Source organism: Castor canadensis, chromosome 16, assembly GCF_047511655.1.
Source record: "Castor canadensis chromosome 16, mCasCan1.hap1v2, whole genome shotgun sequence".
Taxonomy (NCBI): domain Eukaryota; kingdom Metazoa; phylum Chordata; class Mammalia; order Rodentia; family Castoridae; genus Castor; species Castor canadensis.
The window spans coordinates 44,431,471-44,458,111 of NC_133401.1; the positions used below are offsets into that span (position 1 = coordinate 44,431,471).

A 26,641-nucleotide genomic window follows, 5' to 3' on the forward strand; every position below is an offset into this window, starting at 1 on the left:
AAACTTCTCTGCCATGTTCAGACAGATTTACTCTGGAATGCAGAAAGGTAGCAACTAATCCCAGCTTTCATAGTTGAGTACTATAATTTCTATATTCCCCTGGGAGTTACTCCACTACAATTTTATTTTATTACTATGTTCAGTTTTATACTCAGCATGAACACCTAAGACTTTGTGCCACTAAATTCTGTGATGCTGATTTAATATGTCTTATACCTTAGCTAAACCCTCTGGGAAAAGTGATTTTGAGATATATTGCTGTTTGAGAAAGCTATGATTTTACTAATTTACACAAAGCCCACTGTTAAACCAAAGATATGCGATTGAGTGTGTTCATTCTGCTTTGTGTCCTTGGCATAGTCTAAGACCCTCTGTACCATAACAAATGTGTCAGTCCATTCAGAAGATTGGTCAGGGCTGTTGTTGATTCACACAGTGAGAACATCTGGATGAAGCCTGTAATTTAAGTGAAACTTTTGAATTTTCATCAATGGGTGTTTTTAATTTATTTTTATTAGCATATTATTGTTATACTGGGGGGTACATGTGACATTTACAAAAGTGTTTACAATATATCTCAGTTAGATTCACCCCTTGCATCATTCTCCTTTATCTCCTCCCCCCCCCCATTTTAGAATGGTTTCAGCAGGTCTCATGGTTCCATTTTTCATATATGAGTACATAACATTTCTACCATATTCACCTTCCTTCGCCCTTTTCTTATATCCTTCCTCTCCCATTGATACAATCAATGTACCCCCAGACAGGACCTGCTATACCTTCTTGTCCTTTATTTTTTAAAAATGACATTTTTGCTTGTTTAAGATAGCTATACAAGGAGTTTCATTGTGACATTTCCATGTATACATGTATTACATAATGGAGTGGGGTTTTGTTTTGTTTGCAGTACTAGTACTGGGGTCACTCTACCATTTAAGCCATGCCACCAGCCCTTTTAGCTTTAAGTTATTTTTCAGATAGGGTCTCACATATTTGCCCAGTGCTGGTCTTAGACTGTGATTCTCCTATCTATGCCTCCTGGCTGGAATTACAGCTGTGACCCACCATGCCCAGCTTTTAAGTTTTGGTTTTTTTTTTTTTTTTTGGTGGTGTTGGTGATTAAATCAGGGCCTACCTTGCTAGGCAGGTTCTCTACCACTTGAGCACTGCCACCAGCCATAATGAAGTAGATTCAAGGAGTGGGTTGATGAACTATGCTGTGTAATTATACTTAGCTCGCTTTCTTGAAATGGTTATTGAAAACCAGGGCAACAATATCTATGACAAGTAGCAGATAAAAGCAAACACAATTTGAAAAAAATGATATTCTTCTCAATTCTGATCAGAATACAATAGGAAAAAACATTTTTAGATTAGTGCCCCTCATTTTAAGGAACATAATATTCACAAGACTATCCAGGGAAGTGAAGTACTTAAGACACCATATCATGTTGGCATGCAAAGGATATTTACCTGATTTAAAGCCTGGATGGAAAGTATCAGAAAAGTGACTGCATGGTAGAGGAATGGCTTTATGAAAGCAAAGTCATCCTGTGTTGTTCTAGGAGCCAGGAGCCATGATGGAGTGAGCACCTGCTAGCATTGTCAAGCTATGGGAACTGCCAAGTGATTGACTCAGGATGACAGAAGCAGACAATAATGGAAGAAAAGGGAGGTAGGTAAAAGAATAAGGAACTGAGTGAGGAAAGGTATGGATTTGACCCAAATCTCAACATAAAGGAATCAGAATCAGAGGGCTTATTTGGGGAGGATGAGGGCTTATTTTTTCAATAAATTTTATTTAAAAAATAGATGCATCAAAAAATTGAGAGGATAATAGAGTTTTGTTACAGCCCATACTTAGTTTCCTTTATGCTAACTACTCTCATTACAATGGTATCTTTGTTACAATTAGTGTACCATTGACACAGTATTACACAGTCTGTAATGTAGTCAGATTTCCTTAGTTTTACTTGATACAATTTCCTGTTCCAGGATCCCATCTAGAATACCACATGACATAAAGGTATGTTTCCTTTGGGTCCTCTTGACTATGACACAGTTTCATGTTTTCCTCAGTTTTGCTATCTTTGACAGTCATGAGGAGTACTGGTCAAAGATTTTGTAGGATGCCTGATGTTTTTCCTCGTTGTAGACTGAGATTATAGGTTTGGGGAAGCAAGACCATAGAGATAGCGTGCCTTTGTCATCATATCTGATCAGCAGGCTTTATCGCTGCATTGTTCTTGGTCACCTGGCTCAAGCCATCACGTTTGTAAGACCTCTGCTATGAAGTCACTTTTTCTCCTTCCTTTCCATGTCGTGTTCTTTGGAAGGAGGTCTCTATGTGAAGCTTCAACTGAAGGAGTGGGAATTTGGGCGTCGAGTAGCTACATGATTAATTTGTAATTCTTCTGCAAGAGAAATCTATCTCTTCTCCAATAATTATTTATTTATTCAACCATTATTTATATTGGTATGGAATCATGAATATTTATGTTGTACTTCGGATTGTACTCCATGCTACTGTATTTTTCTCAAACTGTTCGAGCTTTGGCCACTGGGAGCTTTTAGTTGGTTTCTGTGTCCCTTAGATATAACCTCACCAGTGTACTGTATTTTTGTTTGTTTGTTAATTTTTAAACACTTCCTTACTCTGTGGTATTGTAAGATGCTCCCGGTTCATCAGTTTTCTGTTCTTCCCCTACTTAACCCTCTCCCCTCTTTCTAAAACTGATCTGTTTACCATTACAATAGCTTTGTCTTCTCCAGGAAGTCACATAACTGGAATCATATAGAAGGTGGCCTTTTCAGACTGACTTCTTTCACTTAGCAAAGTACATTAATGGTTCTTTTGTATATTTTTTGTAGCTTGATAGCTACAAAATGAGTAAATGTCTGCCTAGTCAAGCTATCATTTGCATATTGAATAATATCTTGGTGGCTTTTAGTTTTTGTCAATTATGAATAAAGCTGTCATAAATATTCACTTTTAAGTTTTTCTGCATAATTTTTCAAATAAATTGGGTAAATATCTAGGAGTGTGATGGATGGATTATATGGTAAGACTATGCAAAGGGTGGATTTTGGTTTCCAATGTGACATTTTCCTCCCACCAGCAATGAAAGAGATCTCTTGTGCTTTGCTGCTTCACCAATATTTGACATTGTCAGGTTTGGAAGGATTCTAATCATTTTTATAGGCATGTGACAGTATCTTACTGTTGATTTAATTTCAATTTCCTCCATGGCAATGTTGAGAATCTTTTCACATGGTTATTTTCCATCTGTATCCTCTTTGATGTCTGTTCAGATCTTTTGTCCATTTTTAAATTGGCTTATTTGCTGTCATATTATTGAACTTTAAGGGTACTTGCATTTTTGGTACAAGTTGTTCATCAGATATGTGTTTTGCAAATGTTTTCCTCCAGTCTGTAGTTGTCTTTTCATTCTTTTAATAGTGTCTTTCACAGAACAGTTTTAATTTTAACAAAATAAAACTTATTAACCTTTTTATTTCATGGAACATGCTTTATATGTTGCATCTAAAAACTTATCACCAACCCCAAGTCATCTAGATTTTTCTCCTATAACTTTCTTCTAGCAGTTGTACAATTTTGCATTCCATGACAAGGTCTATAATCCATTTGAGTTAATTTCTATGAATGGCATAAGGTGATGTCTAGATAACTTGGGGGATTTTTGTTTGTTTAAGCATTTTGATATCTAATTGCTCCAGCTTCATTTGATGAAAAGGTTATATTTTCTTTGAGTTGCCTTTGACTCATTCATCAAAGATCAGAGGACTATATTTTTATGGTTCCATTTCTGGGCTTTCTATTTCATTCCACTGGTTTCTGCATTTTTTCTTGCACCAATACCTGGCTTGATTACTATAGATTCATAGTAAGTCTTGAAGTCATGTCATGCCAATCCTCTGAACTTGCCAATCCTTCTTCAGTGCATACAGTGTTGGCTATCATGGTCTTTTGCATTTCCAAATAAACTTTGCAATCAGTTTGTTGAGATCACAAAATAGCCTGCTGGGAATTTGACTGGTATTGTATTAAATTTTTAAAACAAGTTTGGAAGAATCAACATCCCTAAAATATCAATTCTCCTATCCATGATTGATCACAGAATATCTCTCTATATTTTATCTTTTATTTCTATTATTAGAGTTTGATAGGTTTCTGCATATAGACTATAAACAGAGAAATCATAAACGAAGTTAAAATAAAAGCAAAGATGGTTTTATTTGGATGTAGAATAGAGTTACAAATTGGGAAGTGCAGGATTAGTTTAACTAAACAAGTGTTCCACAAAGGGTAGGTGGACTTGGTCCACAAACAATACAACAAGCAGTGGGTACTTGCAGCTTAACATTTGCCAGAGGAGATAAGCAGGGTAGAGGGAAGTCCAGCAGTTAGAAAATGATGCAAATCAAAGTGATAGTGAATTTTATAAGTCCATTGGAATGTCCAGGTCAGGAGGTAAACTACTCACTTAGGTTTTCCTCAAACTTTGTAAGGTATTGTTAGATTCCAGAAAATTGTTCCCTCTGGCAGATTCAGTTACTAACATGAGGACTGTCTGGCAATTTACCTGTCAGCAAATCTCTAAAAGGAATTGTGCTCTCTTTTTGATCGCTCTGTAGCCATTTTGATTTTTATGTTATCAAGACCCTGTATATATTTTGTGGCATTTATACCCACATGTTTCATTTTTGTGTGACTGCAAATGGTATTATGTTCGCAATTTTAAATGAATGTTTCTTAGCTCTCTCCTTCACACTCTAAAGTGAGACAGAAAACCTAAAGCAGGGCTGGAGAAGATTATTTGCCTTTCCCCCCCTGCCTCAATAAGATGGGACTCTGATGAAGTCTTTCTTCATTGGAATGTAGCTGTTTGTTATGGAGGATGCTCCAGATATATTTCAAAACTTACTCTTCCCCTCCTCCTTTTGGAACCCTGAGTTGATTTTATTGGACATTCACCATGAATAGTACCTAAAGGGTACTAGACATTGGAACCCATGACAGTGTGACCCACCCAAGACTGCAGCATCTGGAGGGTTCGGTCTCAAGCTAATCCCATTCAGCCTCCAGCCATTCATCAAAATGATCATTTAAGTGTTCCTTCTGGTTACAGCTTCTGAGATTTCTGCTCTAAGTAAACTTATCCTAGCTCTGATTAACTGTGTCCACCTGCGTCTCCAGATTTGGGGCTGGTGATTCATCCTACAACCTCAATTCTTTGATGGGTCAAGGAAAAGGTTTGATTTCTGGCTTGTTCAGCTTTTTGTTGTTGTCGAGACGAGACTGATAACTTCCAAACTTTGCTGGTCAGAGCTGACACAGGAAGACCTTAGTGTAATGAGACAAAGAAGTGAATCACAAATGAGATGTGGACTCAGAGTTTTGCTTTTCAGTCTCAAAAAGGATTTTTAGGTGTATCCTACTTTTCTCTCATCAAATGAGGGAGGCTGCTGGCACACTGACTAACATGTTGATGCTGGCTAGATAGCCATTAACCAATGTGAAGTAACTGAAAGTCAGAGAAGGCAGATTTTGTTGGCCTCACTCAGATTTGGCATGAAGGGAGAGTAAATGGTTTGTGTATTGGTGCTCTGGCAGCTAGCCCAAAGCAGGAAAACATACTGTTCTCATCTTCTGCATTCCCTCCCTCCGTCCCTCCGTCCCTCCTTCCTTCCTTTCTTCCTCTCTCCCTCCCTTCCCTCCGTTCTTCCCTCCCTCCCTCTCTCCCTCCTTCTCTTTTTCCCTCCTTCTTTCCCTCCCTTTCTCCCTCCTTCCTTCCTCTTTTTAAGTCAAAATTTATTTTTTCACTGGCTTTTAATGCTCATAGCATTTGCTTTATTTTCTCTCCATATAGATAGATACATTTTTTTCTGAACCTTTTGAGAGCTGGTTGCAGACATCTAAATTCATATGTATCTATCTCCAAAGAATAAGACATTCTTCTGCATAATTGTAATGTAATTATCACCTTCAGAAAATTTAATATAGATTCAGCATGATCTAATATCCAGTTCATTTCAGATTTTTCCCAATTGTTCCCGAAAAGGTCATTTATTGTTTTGATCCATTATTTAATCAAAGGTCACAAATTGCATTTAATTGGTAGGTATTCTTAGTCTTCCTCAATCTACAGTAGTTGTCAAAGCTTTTTTGTGTGTGGAAGACTATCTTTTGTGACACAAACTTTTTTTAAGAATTCTGACTATTTTTTTTTTTTAGAGTGTCCCTAAGTTTTGATTTGTCTGATTGTTTCTCAGTGATTCAGTGTAGGTTGAATATTTCAGGAAGAAGCCCTACATTGATTATATCCTTTTAAAAAATCACTTTAGAGGACACAGGATGTCACCTTTTGCCTCCATTAGTGACATTAAATTTGATCTCTTGTTTGAGGTGGTGCCCACCAGGTTTTTCCATTATAAAGGAATATTTGAAATTTGTAATTGATAAGGAACTGGTAGGGAGAAATTTTGATATGGTACTATCCTTTTGCCCAACATTCTTTCTGTCATTAGGTCAAACAGCCCCTGCCTGAGGAAATTATTACTTTCTAACCATAGAATGGTGGTGATTTTTCTCCTTTTCCTCTTACATGCATCACTTAGCATTCTTCTGTAGAATAGAGCTTGTATCCCCTTTCCATATATATGTTTTGTACCAGTAAGTATGTATATATGTATGTGTATGATAGCGGTTTATAGCAGCTTTGAGTTCCTCAGGTACTTGTCCAGGGTCAGTTGAAGAATGACAAGTCTGGACAAGGGCAAGTGGCAAGTGAGGAAGAAATTTATTGAAGTAAAGAAAGACGGAGCACCCATGCTGGTGGGACTCAGAAAGACTGAGCCATAACAACTGTATTGTGTAAGAATTTTCATCTAGTTTTTGGTGTGTTTTGGGGGCAGACTTTGCAAGTACCTAGAAGCAGCTTTCTGATACATGGGCCTTTGGGCGGGCACTGGAGACAGCTTTCTGATAGGTGGGTCCTTGGGAGGGCCCATAGCCCCTCCTATCCTGAGCGTACATTCCCGTTCTCAGGACTGTCTATGCGCTCTCTGTGCGTTTGGGTAACATCTGCTTCTTACTGACTTTAACTGCTGCTTTGTGGCCCCAGTCCTAACTACTAAGATCAAGGTAGCTCCTGACACGTTCACTTACATGCTGGGTACTACATGAACCTGAAGCCCCTGCCCCTGTAGCCATATATTAACCTAGAGTCATAGGTTTCTTTGCCATAAGTTCATTACTAACATAGACTCATGTGTTTCTTTTTAAATTGAATTTGTCATAATGCCTTCCTATTATTTTTTGTTTTTATATTTAAATTGTCCTAATTTGACCAGTTAAGAACCCAGTAAAGCTACCTTTTGTATCTTTTTAGTCTTTGGGCGAATTCTTATTTTCTATCCCAACAGGATGTTCCAGCTTTGCTTTGTTCTTTCTATGCAGAATACCTAGAATCAACCATTTCTCTAAAGAGCCTTTGTCCCTTTTGTGTGGGAAACAGTATTTAGTGCTATCTGGGCACAAGGTATGCTCACTATTACTGGGGTATCCTTGCTCCTAGGTTCTTTCTAAGGAAAAAGTAACAACACCTAAAAAAATTGTAAGTTCATACTGCTATCTCTAATTCCAATCCACTCCCATAGAGTTCTTTGTCTTGTTCCTGCATTCCATGTTTCTATCTTCTTTCTCCTGTAGTGAGAATTACTGTTCTGTAAATACTTAATACCCAGGTTACCAAACTCAATACAGTTGTTCATTGCTCTACCCTATAACACGCACATGAGTTGTTTCAAAATTGCTATACTAATATCACTACCAGCAACAAATCTCCTAAAATCGAGTTCAAGGCTTCATTGTTGTCCTTTTGGCTGTAAAATAAACTTCAACAAGGTTATATAGAGTAAATGTGTTCAAAAGTTACCTGAGCAAGTCCTGGTTTTCTTTTGTATGGTTTACATATCTATTTGATATTAAGATGGGACCATTTGTGTTTAAATTTAATTTTAGTTTCTTCCATCTTTGTTAATGAATTCTGATTGAAACATGTGAACCACTGATTTATAATCAAAGGCAAAACTATAAAAGAATACATGTAGAGAGGTTCTAATTTCTTTCTTAGCTCTGCACCTTATTGCTATCCATTCTTCTAATTTATTCATTAGATAGCGAATTTTATTAGTTTCTGGTTTATCTTTCCTGTGTTTCTTTTCTTCTTGGAAAAAATAATACACACACGTTTTCTTATTCTCTGGGTTTTGTTTGCTTGTTTTACGTCTTCAACATTCTTAAGAGTAATTTTAGGTTCTCAAACAAACTGGAGGAAGGTACAGAGATTTCCCATACAGCCCTCCTGCTCCACAAGCATAGCCTTTCCTGTTATCAACAGCCCCATTACAGTGGTTCATTTGTTAAAGCTGATGAACCCACATTTACATTGTGTACTTGAAGGTCACAGTGTGTAACTTTTTCAGAGTGGCTTCTGTTTCAGTCCATTTTCTGTTGTAACAGAACACTTGAAAGTAGGTAATTTACAAAGAAATGACCTTTATCTTGGCTCACGGTTCTGGAGAATGAGAAGGTGCTGGCATCTGCGTGGTTTCTGGGAGGACCTCTTATTGGGTCGACTTATGATGCAAAAGTGAAGGGGCAGAGGTAAGTGCAGAAGAGGTCACATGGCCAGAAAGAAAGCAAGGGTGGTAAGTAGGTGGTGTGGGCGGAAGAGAGACACTTGTGTGAGTAAGGGGTGGTGCTGGGCTCTCTTCCAAACAACCTTCTCCCCAGTTAACTAACTAGCTAACTTATTAATCTATTCATGAGATTGGAGCCCCATGACCTAATTAATTCTTTTAAAAAATATTTAGCAGTACTTGGGAATTTGAACTCAGGACCTAGGGAGGTATTCTACTACTTGAGCTATGCTCCCAGCCCTTTCTGCTTTAGTTATTTTTTTAATAGGGTCTCATATTTATGCCTGGACCAGCCTGGACCACAATCCTCCTATTTATGCTTTCCTCATAGCTGGGAATGATGGATGTGTACCACCATGCTTAGTTTTTTCTGCTTGAGATGGGATCTCACAAACATTTGCCTGATTGGCCTCACAGTGTGAGCTTCCCAATCCCCATCTCCTGAGTAGCTGGGATTACAGATGTGAGTCACTGGTCCTGGCATGACCTAGTAATTCTTAAAGATCCCTCCTCCTGACACTGCCTAATTGAAGAATTAACCCTCAATATAAGTTTTGATGGGGACAAAACACATTCAAACCACGTAGCTTCTGTCACTTAGTTATGGGCATTTAAGGTTTCTTCCTAACTTTTCATGACTTGATAGCACATTTTTTTTAGCATTGAATAATTTTCCATTGTTTGGGTGTCTGAGTTTGTTTACCCACTTACCTACATACATTTTGGATGTATCATGTTTATTTTATACATTCACAAGGTCCTGGTTATTTCTAGCTTTTGGCAGTTATAAGTAAACCTTCTATGAGCATAGATTTGCAGAGTTTTTTTCCTGTGGATGTTTTTAGCTTCTCTGGGTAAATATCAAGAAGTTTTTATTTTGGTCAGTTTTTCTTACATGAAAGTAAAGTACTATATTTTGCACCTTACTTCATTTTACTTAAAGACATTATACTGAAAATCACTCCAGATCACTTTATAAATATAATCCTCATTTTTTTCTACAGGTGTGCATTACTTCCCTGTGCACCACCAATACTTTATGAAAAGGTATTTAGTTTCTAGTGCTTTTCTCTAGCAAATAATACATTTTATGGGGGTTTATCTGTCAGTCTGTTTTTGCCATTGTCGGAGATCAAACTTCTTGTTAGATTCCTAGAAATGAGATTAAGTCATAGGATTTTCCATCTTTTTTCCCCCTCTCCACACGAATGCTTTTCACCCATTTTTGAAGGCAGACTTTTCTTTTGTTTTGCTTTTTTTCTTTTTATTGTGCAGGAAAGGGGCAGGGAGTGGAGGAATAGAATTTAGTGTAACCAAAATATTCTTCTATTCCTTCCTTCCCTCCACAATATAAAAAAATAAAGTTATGCAAAATTGTCAGGATTGAGACAATGAGAAGTCAAACTCTAAAATGAAATAATCTAAAAGTTTAACTTATTAGTTAATGTAAGATTATGTTTATTTGGCATTCACTATATATAAGGTTTTTAAGAATGCAGAGAAAGCAAACAGTGAGCACCTACTCTATGCCATAGACTGTCAAGGTAACTGCTTCAGACAGAGCTCACAGTTCCTAAGTTAGGTAATATTACCCTGCCCACTGTAAAGATGGGGAAACTGTGACTCAGTTTCATGAATGGCAGATCAACCCACTTTCAAAATGCAGTTCTGTGCAATCTAGCTGTGAGACTCGGCCTCCACACCTGTAGTAAGGGAGATACTGAGTACACTGGCAGCACAGTTGAGGACAGCCTCAGACCTGCAGCCTCAGCGGGGGTTTTTAGAGATAAGTATTCTTGGCTCTGTCTTAGACTCAGAACCGGGCAAGGAGGGGTGGGATGCTAGAGCATCTGTGTTTAGAATGGGAGAAAATCTTTGCTAGCTATACATCAAACAAGCAACTAATAACCAGAATATACAGAGATCTCAAAAAACTAAACTCCCCCCAAAATCAATGTCCCAATGAAGAAATAAATGGGCAAATGAACTGAACAGAGGCCTTTCAAAGACAAAAGTCCAAATGGCTAAAAAAACCTCATGAAAAAAAGCTCACCATCCCTGACCATAAAGGAAATGCAAATCAAAACCAAAATAAGATTCCACCTCACTGCTGTTAGAATAGCTACCATCAAGAACACAAATAACAACAAATGTTGGTGAGGATGTGGGGAGAAAGGAACCTTTATATACTGCTGGTGGGAATGTAAGCTAGTACAACCACTATGGAGAACAGTATGGAGGATCCTTAAAAAATTAAAAATAGATCTGCCATGCGATCTAGCAATACCACTCCTAGGGATATAACCAAAGGAATGTGAGTCAGCTTACAACAAAGGCACCTGCACGCCCATGTTTGGCAGGGAGTTGGCACCAGTGGGAGGGGGAGGTAGTGGGGAAAGAGTGTAGAAGGGTGAATATGTTGCAAAAAATGTGTATACACATATGTAAATGCAAAAGTGAAACCGGTTGAAACTATTCCAAGAATTGGGGGAGGGGAAGATAAAGGAGAGCAGTGGAGGAGGTGAATTCAAATATGATATATTTGATACATTGTATGAACTTTTGCAAATGCCACAGTGTACCCCCACAGCACAACAATAAAGGGGAAAAAAGTAAATAAATAAATGAGCCAGTGTGCTAGAACCAAAGAAACAGTGTTAGATTGGCTAAGTGGGTGGATCTAGGGCCTCTTTGGGTTTGGGTCACATTCCTGCTCTGCCTTCCAGCTGTATAATCCTGGTTACCTAATTTCTGCTTACTTCTGAATTTAAGTTCAAAGTCATTTTACCTACTTCCTTAACATTGTTATGGTCTTTTTTTATGTTACTAGGATTTGAACTCAGAGCCTCACACTTGCCAGGCTGGTGCTCTGCCACTTGACCCTCACCCCAGCTCCTAGACATTGTTATGAAGACCAAGTCATCAATGTGCATAGAGCCCATAGAGGCTGGCACATTCTGAGCATCGTACTACTTTATAGCTGTTTGTTAAACACAGTAAGACTGTTGGGGGAATTTAGGTAATGTATGTAAATTGTGCTTGGCCCCATTACAAGTATTCAACAAATGTTACCAATTATTATCATTAGTGACAATGATGTCCTAATAACTTGTTCTAAAGTCCCAGAGCCACTTAGGGACAACAGCAGGCCTGGATGAACTCCATCCATTCTGTAGCCTTCCCACACAGTAGGCTGCATTCCATGAGATCGCTCTGCAGTCAGAGGGAGGGAAATATGAATGGGCTTCACTAGGAAGGTGGGCATCATAGCAAAGAGAATCCCAGGAGCCCTGGGAAGTTGCAAGCAGCACCACAGGAGACCCAGAGGGAGGGCATCAGTACGGAGGAGGCAGTAGAGAGAGTAGACTGATGACCTGCTGAGTCCGAATTGAAAGGGACACACCATTTCAGCTGGAAACACTCAAAACATCATTATTTTGAAACTGCTGAGCAAATTCAATGTCTGGTATTGCTGTGCTAATGTGTTAGTAATAATTTTGCAGTGAGAAACAAGCCTGGACTGTTAGTATTGAAGGCCACTTAAATTTTAAAGAGTCATTTTATGGAAAGTTTTAATTAGCTCTGGACTGTAACTAACATTCTGTTTAAAACTGTTGTGAGCATTTGATTAGGTCTGGGTTTCAGTGGATGGAATGAAAACTGGATTTTATTCATTGCTCTGCTTTTGGGTCCGAAGTACTTCACCTTTTCTTGGCCTGGCATGAGCTCTGTGTAGCAGGTACTGTAGCCATCAGAGAATTCAGGTGTGCATGTCCTCTTGTGCAGAAGAAGAAAGGGAGCTGGGCCCTTCAAGGAGGAAGGGACCCCATCTGCAGCCCCTGCCTCTCTCCTCAATGGCTTGCTTGCCTCCTCCGACCTAGAGCCCATATGCCCTGCCTGGCCCTCAGTACCACCTCTTGAGTCAGCTACACATTCCAGAATCATTGTATCTCTTCCTCCCTCCCTTCTAAGATCCTACCTAGATGACAGGTACAGTGTTGTGCAGTGAGACCAAGGTCAATAGGATTCTGGTGGCCCTATGTTTGAAAACTGGCTTTGACACATGTAAGCTGTGTACCTTAGGCTCATTTATCTCAGACTGAATTTGTTCATCTATAAAATGCAAGAAAATATCCAACAATGTTACCACGAGGACTGGGGATCATCCAGTGGCCCACACATGGTCAGTGGTAAGGTAGTTATTTTCATCATCCCAGCCACTCTAACACTTAGTTCTGTTCTGCCTGTGTCCTCCAATTACTTTATGGTAATTGGACCAACTCCTGGGGGCAAGGACCTGATGACTTTTTTGGAATCTTCTTTACTTCCTTCTCACTTAGCTCCCCACATGGTAATCAGATTTTCCTGTTGACTGGAAGACTTCCTATAGCTTCCCTGCAAGGGACCTTAGTGACCAACCTTGTTAATGGTAGAATTGGGGTATTGCTAGTCACCCAGGATGAGGCTCACAGTGGAGAGTGAAATACCTCCAGTGGCATAGTGCATAAGAGAACGAAGATATGAGACCTGGCACTTCACAATGCAGATCGGAGCTGATAGGAAGGAGTTCCCCTCCCCCCATGCCAGGGATGATTTGTGCAGGTCCTGCACTGTCTGTCATTTAAGGGTCAGGGAGGCTCACAGGAACCCAAGGATTCAGAAGGGCTAAAATGAATCTCACCTGTACCTATGATTGGGCAGGAGGGAATACATGGAAATCAACTAGATTTCCTCAACTAGAGAGGATGTTATGGCCTTAGGCAGTTGTTCTGAAGGGCATCCCTGGACTTTGGCTGGCAGAGCAGAAAGGAAAATCAGGCTGAGGCCAGAAAGAGATGGGTAGTATGAAAGCACCCTGATGGGTGTCTTTAAAGGAGCTAGCCAGGCTCTGTGTGTGTGTGTGTGTGTGTGTGCGCGCGTGTAATAGTGACCGGCTCTTGGTGTCTTCCCCTTGGTAGGCCACTTCATACCTTATGACTAGGTGCTTCTTTCTGGCTATGTTTCTGCTGTAAATGTGGTCTCCTTTAATACAGGAATTCCTTAAGACCTAAAGCTCTCATTTTATAGGTTTTGAATTTGGGGCCCTGCACTGTGCCAGGGTCATATTGGGGAAGCTAAGTGGAAATATAAAAAGAAACAGTCTTTGGAATTTTCAAGACCTGAGTTTGAATTTATGCTCTCACATGTGCCAGGACCTCACCTCTTTGCCTCATTTTTTTATCTGTGCAATGGACAAGATGAGACTTGCCTCTCGCCTATGAGATTTCTCTATTAAGGCACACATAGTATGTTACCTGCTCACGAGTGGTAGTGCTCTGTTATAATCTCATTAGTGGCTCTCATAAAGTCTTGGCTTAGAAGATCCAGTGACTTGTTCAGGGATGAAAAACTAACCCCAAATGACTAAGACTTTTTTTCGTTTTCCTGCAGCTAATTTAGTACTGCCATCTTTAGCTAATTCAGTCAGTTCTCATTTACCAATGGATAAATTGTCCTCATCGTAGGCTTAACCATGCAGCTAATATGGTTTGGAGATAGATTAACAAAGCCCTAATCAAGCCTAAATAAATGAGATAAATCCAGGAGCCTAGAAGCCTAACCAACAGTCCAGAAATGACCAGTGGCAAAATTCAATTTCTGAATTTATTTAGCAATATTTCAACAAATACTTATTATATGTCTACTTTGTGCATGGTAGGATTCAGACTGTATTCTTTATTGAAGTTTTATATTAGGTGAATACTAATTCATCTATAATAACCTGAATAGAAGATTAATACTCTGGGGTCAGAACTGGGACTAGATGTCTAAGGCAAGGCAGAGACATAGCCAACCTGAGACAGGAACCAGAACTCAAGGCTAAGAAGCCCCAAGGAGTCAACAGGATGTCAAAATGAGAAATCTAGAGGTGGCTAGAAGCTTACAAAGGTAGAATATAGAACTGTAAGGAAGAAACATGGATCAGGCATCTGTGTGTGGTGGGGTAAACACAGGGACCAGAGGGATAAAGAGTGACATAGACTTCTTTTACAGTCTGGCTGCCAAAAGGCCCAGCCACACATGAAGTGATATTAACACAATTTACAGGAACCAAACAGACCACAGATTTGTTGAAATCAACATAAAAGCTACATTCTCCACTCAAATACGAACATTGGCTTTACAGCTGTGAGACTTTCTATCCTCCCTGCTGAGAGGAGGTAACTGCACAGACAAGCAAATATGCATGTCCTTGATTTTAATTGTGGTCTCAGCACTGAGCTCATTCTCTAAATTTATTGCATGACACATTTTCTGAGTAGGGCTATCTCGCACTTTTGCTCAGCTTGTCAAAGTAGAATTTTCTGGCACTGGCTGTATGTCTTTTCTAATTTGCAGAAAAGCTCTATACAGGCTAATGGAAGGCTCAACTCAATGTCCACTTTATTGTCCAGTTCTAATTGGGGCTAGCCCTCTTTTTTGAGTAAAATTAATTATCCATTTTCACCCAAATCATGACACCTCTGTCCCCTCTCGGATCTATGGCTAAAACAGAGCTGGAACATGTAATGGTTAATGATTTTGTAAACTTCACTTGGATGGGGACTACCCAGATACCTGGAAACCATTATTTCTGGGTGTGTCTTCTGGAAGAAATTAACATTTGAATCAGTGGACTGAGTAACGAAGATGGCTGATACCAAGGTAGGTAGGCATACCCAAACTATTGAGGGCCCATATAGAAACAAAAGACAAAGGAAGGGCAAATTTGCTCTTTCTGTTTGATCTGGACCATTCTTCTCCTGCCCTTGGATGTCACCTCTCTTGGTTCTTGGGTCTTCAGACTCATACCAGGTTTTATACCACTGACTCATTGGTTCTCAGACCTACAAGGTATGGACCAGAGCTACACTACTGGCTTTATTGGGCCTTTAGCTTATAGAAAGCAGCTCATGAAACTTAGCCTCCATAATTCCATAAGCAGATCCATCATAATAAATTTCTTTCTGTGTATCTATGTTAATTGTACTGTTTCTATTTTCTGAAGAATCCTGATTAGTACAGGGGCAGGACTCTGTATCTCTCCAGCTGGTTTTAAATGAACATGGGTCACCCTTCTTCACCTTTGTGCAATCATAGCTCAGGCAAGGAGTTTGAACATCCCTGCATTTTCTTCACATTTGTGATCAATGGACACTCTGTAGTTTCAGCCCTGGGATAGCTTCACTTCCCAGTTGATTAACAAAGACTGTCTTGCCTGCCTAATATTTTTACATTTCAGGCTCTCAATTCTGCCTCAGAAGGATGTCTGCTATGTGTTGTGTGACACCAAATTGCCCTCCATCTTCAGCTCTGGAAACCAAGGCTCCAGAAAAATCAGTCAGTTTAGGGAAGTTCCATAGGAAAATAAAAGTATTCTCCAACAGTATGTCTCAGAATCCAATTGGCTCCTGAATATACTTTAATTTTTCTGAATATTTGACTTGGTTATTCTTAGATGAGTTATAATTGTTGTTCATCCAGAATTATGTCCCAATGTTGAAATGCTGATGATAAATATAGTGGGACCCAAGGAAAAGGTTGAGCAAAGACCCCAAGGTCTTTCATTCTTCCTACTCTTTTTGAGCTCTTTTTGATTTCTTGAGTTCCATTTTAGAAATGCCAATTGTGAAAGAAAGTAGACCATGTTTATATATAAGTCAAAATGAAGGTCAGGGTATATCATTAACTTGCAGGTCTTCCTCACCTGCCTTCAGCTCTGAAGGCTCAGTAAATGCTGCCTGAGAGAAACCTGCATGCTCCTATTACAGATGTTAGATGAGGGCCATGGAGTCATTAATGCCACCTGTTCAATATTCTGAAAAGTGAATGAACTTGCTCTTGTAACTCACCTGTCATGGGGAGCTAGAAGAATAGAAAACTCTGCAGCAGAACATTTTCTTAGTGGATTGACCTCTGGATGGGTGTTTGGAATCCTCCTACATGCACCTTAAGCTCTTTGTGTGGAGTTAGATGGCAAAGCCTTGCATGAAGGATTTTTTTTTTTTAGCTAGGCATTGAAGCTGGCCCATGATTGTCCCTCTCTACTGCTCAAAACCATTCCAACAACCCTGGTCTTCAGCTTATCTACTTCTAATCTAAATTCTTAGAGTGTATTTTTCGAACAAGTGTGCTTAGAAGTAGGTTTTTGACATTTTTCAAATATTAGAATTTGGAGCATTTTTTCCCTGTATTGAATACACAATGGCAGAATATACACTTAATTTAAAGAAGACTCATTTTAAAAGTTCCATTGTGATACTTAATTAGCAAGAGTCAAAGTGGTCATGACTAGTCAAGCCTCACAATTAAAATCCTGTTTGATGAACTCTTGAAATAAAATTCCATTATCATCTGAAACCTCAGTCATCTACAATAATGAAGTTCTCAATTAATTCTTTTGTTCTTCACAAAAAGATTAATAATGCTCGTTCATAATTTTTTTTCAAGTATCAACATCTGCAAGAGGCATACCATATAAACCATATGTAACTCATCTCTTCCAGTGGGCTCAAGAAATAGATTTAGGCATATGTTTTATGGACAGATAATATTTTCTTGCAATAATTGCCCATGCTAATTGTCTTTCTTGAATTGATTATGTTTGCAATAAATTATTATCTTTATGATTATTGCTAGTTTCAGGCAAATGTTCATAAAATAAATGGTGGTTAGTCTAAATGACCTTCCATAGAGTTAGTGTTTCAGATAAATGCCACATTAAGTGGATAATTGCTGTGATCAGATCTTCATCCTTACAATAGCTTCTTCTGGTCCAGCTGCTACTTTAGCAATCTTCAGGACCAAGGCTGAATCCTACAAGTATTAAGACTATATTGGAACCTGTTGCATATACCCTTAGGTTTGTGTGGAATATTCTAGATATTATCTGTGACTTTGACTTAGCAGACTTTTACCTGTCTCAAGGCGGTGATTTATCAGGAAGCCAAAAGGACTGATTGACACTTCCTTTGCCTACAAGACTCATGGATAAAAGGCGGTATCCTAAGGCAGTATTTGGTCATCTTCCTATAGAAATTCTCCTAACATTCATAATCAAGAAGGTCATCCTTTATAATTTAAGCTTACATTTTATTATGCTGTAGTCTTCAGTTGTAAAGATAACTAAGAACTAGGTGCTTAAGCTCTATTGATTGTTGATAGACATATCAGAGAGACACAGACAAAAAGAGAGAGAGAGAGAGAGGATTTATGGAGCAGTAAGATTCACATAGCTAACTGTACAGATGAATTGAAGGCAGGTCCCTGCAGGAGGCTTCTTGAGGGGCCACTCAGCATGTAGAAACAATGAAGTAACCAAGTTCAATAGGGTACCAGCTAAATGTCTAGTTCTACCCTCAGCAAAATGAGATTTAGATCCTAATAATTCTTAGTTCTTAAAATACCCCACCACTGTCACAACTTTCATGAATATAGGAGGCATTCTTTTTTGTGCTGCATCCTGCAGAATAGTTGCAGATATAACAGTCACTTCCTCTGAGTGGTCTGCTGAGGGATGTTAAATAGGTAATGACAACTCAGGGTTATTGTGTGACTATGGTGGGGATGGCACTCTGTGGTAACAGAGAAGTACACCTAGACCAGCAGGGAATTATGGAAGAAAGAGGTGAGATGCAGGTGGATTTCTGAGTAGTGCATAGGAGTTAAGAGAATGCCAGGCAATCTAGGGGAGGGCTGGGAAGCCATATAGAGAGTCTGTTCTAGATTCTAGCAATGGGAACTGAGTCATAAAAAATCCAAAGACTACAAAGGACATGGCACACTTAGAGAATAGTAGCTACTAAACCTGTAGAGGTAAAAACTTGGCACTCTATGTAGAAGGTAAGGGAGAGCCATTGCAGGGAATTAAGAGGATGGTGATGTTATCATAAAACTGTAGAAAACACACTTGACTACAGTGTGAACTACAGATTGAAGGAGGTGAGGGGAGACCCATGGGTACACTGAAAATGTGATGTAGGACTAAGACTGGGATCCACTCGATCACCTTTTCTTTTCCATGTTCCTTGCAAGGGAAAAACCACTTTGGGAACCAAGTTAACAATTCAAGGGCATTTTCAGTTATTCTGTGCAAAAGTATAATTTACTCCATAGGAGAAAAATGCTGTTTGCCATAGAGGGAAAGTGCTCAATTGGTAGTTCTCTGAGAGAAACTACTCAGTTTGCTAAAATTTAAATACCCACAGAGCACAAAGATAGATAATAAGAAATGTGTCATTGAAATTGCACAGAAACTAGAGAAACCCCATTTCTTGTTCTTTTTATCTTTTCAACAGTGTGGCTCCAGAGCAATTTAACCCCACTATCATTCATCCTTTGTATCATTAGCATTTGGGAAGATGCCTGAAGCTGTCACTGTGAGACAAGCAACATGTAAAAACTAGAAATGCATTTTGGAGAAATTAGAAAATAAAGCTCATAAGGAAGAGGATGAAATGTTTCATTAAATATAATGATGATGCTAAAAGAATCCTTTCTGACGTTAGGAGTTGTAGGCTACAGAAATGTTGTCATCAATTAAGGATTTTTTGCATGCTCTGTGGTGCAAGACCAATTACTCTAACAAGCCCTATGCTCTCAGCACTGAGACCACTGACAAGGACAGACAGAGCAAAAGATAACTTTGATACAAACATATATTAAAGCAGGTACAAATTTTTAAAAGAACATAATTGTTAATCATTTATTCATTCATTTGCTTTTATACATTCCTTCAGCCATGTCCTTACACACCATGCAAAGCAGAGGGTCTAAGGATAGATGCCAGGAGAGCATGATTTGGGGAATGCCCATTGTGTGCTTGGTTATAGTCTGGGAGGAGTGTTATGCCAGGGACAAAGTGGAAAGGAAATATCAATAGAGGTTGTATTTCTGTGAAAGTGGGTGAGAAAAAATTTGAAGGATGGTGGAGAATAGAACAGAGGAAAAGGAGGAAAGAAGTAGTCATTAACATTTTACTTGAACACACATTGTATTAGTACTGATATGTCCTGCCTAAGTAGTTGATTTCATATGGTAGAGACTATCATTGCTTATTGTTTCTGAGACTGGGTGATCACTCTGGTATGTGTTGAACATCACAGCCCCTCATTCTACTTCTGTTCTCCTCTAGAGTTGAGGTTTCAGGAGGAAAGAAGAGCTAATGAGTTTGGTTTCAGGATTTTGCAGACTTAACCAGGTCAAGGAGCTATTATCACATGTGTTTTTAATCTTGAGAATTTCTTTGATAATTTCATGTGTATTCTTTGGATAGTAAGACAGAGGGCAGGAAGCGTGGAGCTGAAGAGATATTGACACTCCTTGCCAATATAAGCAGTTCATATAAGAGGGTTCTGGGATTTCAGGAGTGAGATGTCAACATGCCAGTGAAAATTTCCTGGAGGAAATGGGGCATGCACTGGACCTATGAAAGTAGCACATGAACAAAAGAAGAAAAGGAATCCTAGGATCAGGGTGGGGGGACTAATGAGGAAATAAGACAAATTCTGAGTTTACTAGAAGGTTAATATTGATTCCACTTAAGATAACTGAGCCACAACCTGTCTGTGCCAAGGTCCAACTTGAGGTGCTGAAACCAAGAAGCAGCATTCTGGTGGTTGCCAGAATTCTGCACTGTGTGAGTTGGAGATGTGACTTAGAAAAGCAGTCAGAGAGAGGAGGACTCCAAGATGGCAACTAGAGGGAGGAAGCAGAAAACATACTTCCTAAAGTAAAATCTTGGAGAGACACTGGAGATACACCTTGAAGGAAAAAACACCAAGAAGAGGCAAAACTTTGACACCTCCACACCCTCAGCCTGTGCATAGCATCCCCACTCCAAGTTAAATGGAGAAACCAAGAGGGCTCCCTTGCCACCAGATGTCAGCTCCTAACTGGCTTGGGAGAAGTAGACCACCAGGTGAGCTAAGCAGCACATGGTACTCCCACAAAAAACCCTGGGCCAGATCTGCATAGACCCCTGGACAGACTGACCCCCGCCAAGGGAAAAAAGAGAAAAAACCAAACTGAATAATAAACAAGCAGCTGAAAAAAACAAGACACGTAGCAAAGAGGGCAGGGCATCCTGAGCTCTGGACAATGGGGGAGGAGCACTCCCTCACACGAACTCTAAATAAACAAGCCAGCTGGAGAAGGTGGGTGTAGCACCACCTCCCCCAGTGTGCTTGGAGAGGGGAAGGCTTGTAACAGTGGTTGTCATGTGGAAAGCTCCACCAGAGAGGGGGAGAGGGGTACTCCCTCACATGAATTGTAAATAAACAAGCTGGCCAGAGAAGGCAGGAGTGGTACACCCCCCACAGTGTGCTTTGAGAGGGGAAGGCTTCCAACAGTGGCTAAAGTGTGGTGCTCCACTGGAGACTGGGAGAGGGGTACCTCCCCATGTGAACTCTAAATAAAAAAAGACTGCAATTGCAACAGGAGAGTAGGACTGTATACTGGAGAAAACAAAAGGGGCATGTGCCAAGGAGAATGCTAAATAAACAAAGCCTGTGGGACTAGGTGAGTGTAAAGCTCATTCCTGAGATCTGTAATCAATAAAGCCTCCAGCAGCAGCTGGCTGACAGTAGCAGGCAGGTGAGCCTCAGCCTCAGATAGACATTTACAAAACTATCTCCAGACTCTTCTTTTTTTTTTGTCTGCCTTTGATGAGACAATGATAGAACTAGGACTGGATGCTGAAGTACTAACTGAAACTGTATTGCATTTGAACTTGGGATATTTTTTGGTTTTTTTTCCCCCTTTGATGAGACAATGATAGAACTACTTCTGAGACACCAACACCAGGACTTGAGGCTGAATGACTAACACCAAAATTATTAAGACTGAAAATTTATTGCATTTGAACATGGGGATTTTTTTTTAATTATCTCTCTGTCTCTCTAATGCCTATTTAGCTTACCATTGATTAGTACACTATCTCTCCCTGTTTATTTCTTTAGCTCTGGTTTTTTGGGGGGTTTTTTTGTTTCTTTGTTTGTTTTGGTTTTTTTCCCTTTTTCCTTACCTTCTTTGCTTTCCCTCTCCTCTCACCCTCCCATTCTAAATATCACCATTGTTATTATTACAAGCTAGAGAATACTTAATTGCACACAGTACATGGACAGTAACAATAGCAAGGGGAATGATGGGAAGATGGAAAAAAGAAGGAAACCATTTTCCCCCCAATAATAAATTAGTACAGGAACCAGAGGAAAATGAAGAAAACAGATGCCCAGATCCAGACTCCAACAAAATGAAGATAAACTATGCCAAAGAAACCAATGAAACCCACAAGAACAACATGAAAGAAGAAATCCTGCAAGTAATCAATGAGAATTTTATAGAGATGATACTGGATATGGTCAGCCAAAATGTGCAGAAGACACTCAAGAAATTCTAAGACAACAAAAATAGAGAATTTGAGAAAGGACAAAAACAAATAAAAGAAACTATAGAAGCACTGTATAAACACCAAAGTGAAACAAAGAACATGATAAATAAAGAGATAAATAAACTTAGAACAAAAATAGGCAATATTGAAGAGGAAGCGACTCAAGATATAGAAAACCTCAGAAAAAAGAACGAGACAGAAATGCAAAACAAAATGGAAGGCCAATCCAGCAGAATAGAACAAACAAAAGACAGAATCTCAGAACTGGAAGATGAAATGGTAATTAAAGGAAAAACCAAAGAACTATTAAACAACTCAAGACCTGTGAAAGGAAAATGCAAGAACTCACCGACTCCATCAAAAGACCAAACCTGAGAATCATGGGCATTGAAGGAGAAGAGGGGCAAGCAAAAGGAATGTGTAATATATTCAACAAAATAATTGCAGAAAATTTCCCAAATATAGGGAAAACTATGCCCACACGGGTACAGGAAGCCTCCAGAACTCCAAATAGACCTGACCAAAATAGAACTCCCTCATGACATATTATCATTAAAACAACAAATACAGAGATTAAGAAAGAATATTGAAGGCTGTAAGAGAGAAAAAACAAAAAACATACAAAGGTAAACCTGTCAAGATCACAGCAGACTTCTCAATAGAAACAATTAAAAGCAAGAAGAGCTTGGGGTGAGGTCTTCCGGGCACTGAATGAACATAACTTCAACCCTAGGATACTCTACCCAGCAAAACTATCATTCAAAATAGATGGAGCAATAAAAGTCTTCCACGATAAGCAGAAACTAAAACAATATATGACCACAAAGCCACTGCTACAAAAGATTGTTCAAGGGATTCTGCACACAGAAAGTGAAACCCAACATAACCTTGAAAGGGCAGCCAGTACCAAACCACAGGAAAAGAAAAAGCAAGAAAGTAGAGAGTAACATTGATTTAGCTACACACAATCAAACCCTCAAATAAATAAGACAACTAAATGACAGGAATCACCACATACCTATCAATACTAACACTTAATGTTAATGGACTTAATTCCCCCATGAAATGGCACCATTTGACAAACTGGATTAAAAAGGAAGATCCAACAATTTGTTGCTTACAGGAGACCCATCTCACTGACAGAAATAAGCATAGGCTTAGGATGAAAGGCTGGAAGAAGATTTACCAAGCCAATGGTAGGAGTTGCAATACTTATCTTGGACAAAGTAGACTTCAAACCTACATTGATCAAACAAGATAAAGAAGGACATTCCATACTAATAAAAGGGGAAATAGACCAAAAGGAAATAACAATTATCAACCTATATGCACCCAATGTCAACACACACAATTTCATCAAACATACCCTGAAGGACTTAAAAGCATATATTAACTCCAACACATTGGTCATGGGAGACTTTAAGAAACCACTATCATCAATAGATAGGTCATCCAAACAAAAAAATCAATAAAGAAATCCTAGATCTAAAACCTACCATAGATCAAATGGACCTAGTTGATGTCTACAGAACATTTCATCCAACTTCTACACAAAACGCATTCTTTTCAGCAGCCCACAGAACCTTCTCCAAAACAGATCATATCCTAGGACACAAAGCAAGCTCAGCAAATATAAGAAAATAAAAATTATACCATGCATTCCATCTGACCACAGTGCAATAAAACTAGAACTCACCAACAAAAATAAAGACAAAAACCATGCAAACAATTGGAAGCTGAACAGCACATTGCTCAATGATCAATGGGTCATTGATGAAATAAAAGAGTGCTCAATGATCAATGGGTCATTGATGAAATAAAAGAGGAAATACAAAAGTTCCTAGAAGTAAATGAAAATGAAAACACAACCTACTGGAATCTATGGGACACAGCAAAGGCAATCTTGAGAGGAAATTTTTCATTTATAGCCATGAGTGCATATATTAAAAAGACTGAAAGCTCTCAAATCTATGACCTAATGATACATCTCAAACTCCTAGAAAAACAAGAACAAGCAAATCCCAAAAAAATAGAAGGAGAAATAGTAAAAATAAGAGCTGAAATCAATGAAATAGAAACCAAAAAACCATACAAAGAATTAATGAAACAAAAAGTTGGTTCTTTGAAAAAATAAACAGGATCAATAGACCCCTGGCAAACCTGACTAAAATGAGGAGAGAAAAAACACAAATCAGTAAAATCAGGAATGCAAAAGGGGAAATAACAACAAACACCATGGAAGTCCAGGAAATCATCAGAGACTACTTTGAGAACCTATATTCAAATAAATTTGAAAATCTTGAAGAAATGGACAGATTTCTAGATACTTATGCACATCTAAAACTGAACTAAGAGGACATTAATCACCTGAGTAGATCTCTAACACAAAATGAAATTGAAGCAGCAATCAAGAGTCTCCGAAAAAAGAAAAGTCGAGGACCTGATGGATTCTCTGCTGAATTCTGTCAGACCTTTAAAGAAGAACTAATACCAACCCTCCTTAAACTGTTCCACAAAATAGAAAGGGAAGGAAAACTGCCTAACACATTTTACGAAGCCAGTATTACACTTATCCCAAAACCAGGCAAAGACACCTCCATAAAGGAGAACTATAGGCCAATCTCCTTAATGAACATTGATGCAAAAATCCTCAATAAAATAATGGCAAACCGAATTCAAAAGCACAACAAAAAGATCACTCACCATGACCAAGTAGGCTTCATCCCAGGAATTCAGGGGTGGTTCAACATACACAAATCAATAAATGTAATAAACCACATTAACAGAAGCAAAGACAAAAACCACTTGATCATCTCAATAGATGCAGAAAAGTCTTTGATAAGATCCAACACCATTTCATGATAAAAGCTCTAAGAAAACTAGGAATAGAAGGAAAGTACCTCAACATTGTAAAAGCTATATAGACAAACCTACAGCCAGCATTATACTTAGCAGTGAAGAACTGAAATCATTTCCTCTAAAATCAGGAACTAGACAAGGATGCCCACTATCTCCACTCCTATTCAACATAGTACTGGAATTCCTAGCCAGAGCAATTAGGCAAGAAGAAGGAATAAAAGGAATATAAATAGGTAAAGAAACTGTCAAAATATCCCTATTTGCAGACAACATGATCCTATACCTTAAAGACCCAAAAAACTCTATTCAAAAGCTCCTAGACACCATCACCAGCTATAGCAAGGTAGCAGGATATAAAATCAACATAGAAAAATCATTAGCATTTCTATACACTAATAGTGAACAAATTGAGAAAGAATTTATGAAAACAATTCCATTTGCAATAGCTTCAAAAAAAATCACATACCTAGGTATAAACTTAACAAAGGATGTGAATGATCCCTACAAGGAAAACTATAAACTTCTGAAGAAAGAGATTGAGGAAGACTATAGAAAGTGGAGAGATCTCCCATGCTCATGGATTGGTAGAATCAACATAGTAAAAATGTCTATACTCCTCAAAGTAATCTACATGTTTAATGTAATTCCCATCAAAATCACACTGACATTCATCAAAGAGATTGAAAATCTACCATTAAATTTATATGGAAACACAAGAGGCTAGGAATAGCCAAGGCAATACTCAGCAAAAAGAACAATGCTGGATGTATCACAATACCCAACTTCAAACTATATTACAAAGCAATAGCAATAAAAACAGCATGGTACTGGCACAAAAACAAACATGAAGACCAGTGGAACAGAATAGAGGACCCAGATATGAAGTCACACAACCATAACCAACTTGTCTTTGACAAAGGCACTAAAAATATCCGATGGAGAAAACACAGCCTCTTCAACAAAAACTGCTGGGAAAACTGGTTAGCAGTCTGCAAAAAACTGAAACTAGATCCATGTATATCACCCTATACCAATATTAACTCAAAATGGATCAAGGATCTTAATATCAGACCCCAAACTCCAAAGTTGGTACAGGAAAGAGTAGGAAGTACTTTGGAATTAGTAGGTATAGGCAAGACTTTCTCAACGGAACCCCAGCAGCTCAGCAACTAAGAGACAACATAGATAAATGGGACTTCATAAAACTAAAAAGCTTCTGCTCAACAAAAGAAATAGTCTCTAAACTGAAGAGAACACCCACAGAGTGGGAGAAAATATTTTCCAGCTTCACATCAGACAAAGGACTGATAACCAGAATATATAGGGAACTCAAAAAACTAAATTCTCCCAAAAGTAATGAACCAATAAATAAATGGGCAAGAGAACTAAACAGAACTTTCTCAAAAGAAGAAATTCAAATGGCCAAAAACACATGAAAAAACACTCACCATCTCTAGCAATGAAGGAAATGCAAATTAAAACCATTCTAAGATTCCACCTCACCCCTGTTAGAATAGCCATCATCAGCAACACCACGAACAACAGGTGTTGGCGAGGATGCGGGGAAAAAGGAAACCTCATACACTGTTGGTGGGAATGTAAACTAGTACAACCACTCTGGAAAAATTTGGAGGATTCTTAAAAATCTAA

The 26,641-nt window shown here is 38.7% G+C and overlaps 1 long non-coding RNA gene across 2 annotated transcripts in view; it reads left to right on the top strand.

Annotated features, from left to right (window-relative positions):
- Positions 1 to 26,641, top strand: part of LOC141418236 (uncharacterized) — a 197,715-nt gene that overhangs the window by 69,153 nt on the left and 101,921 nt on the right. For both annotated transcript variants that reach the window (XR_012442926.1, XR_012442927.1), the window contains exon 3: positions 1,566 to 1,675. This is a non-coding gene — a long non-coding RNA (uncharacterized lncRNA). The remainder of the gene's footprint in view (positions 1 to 1,565; positions 1,676 to 26,641) is intronic.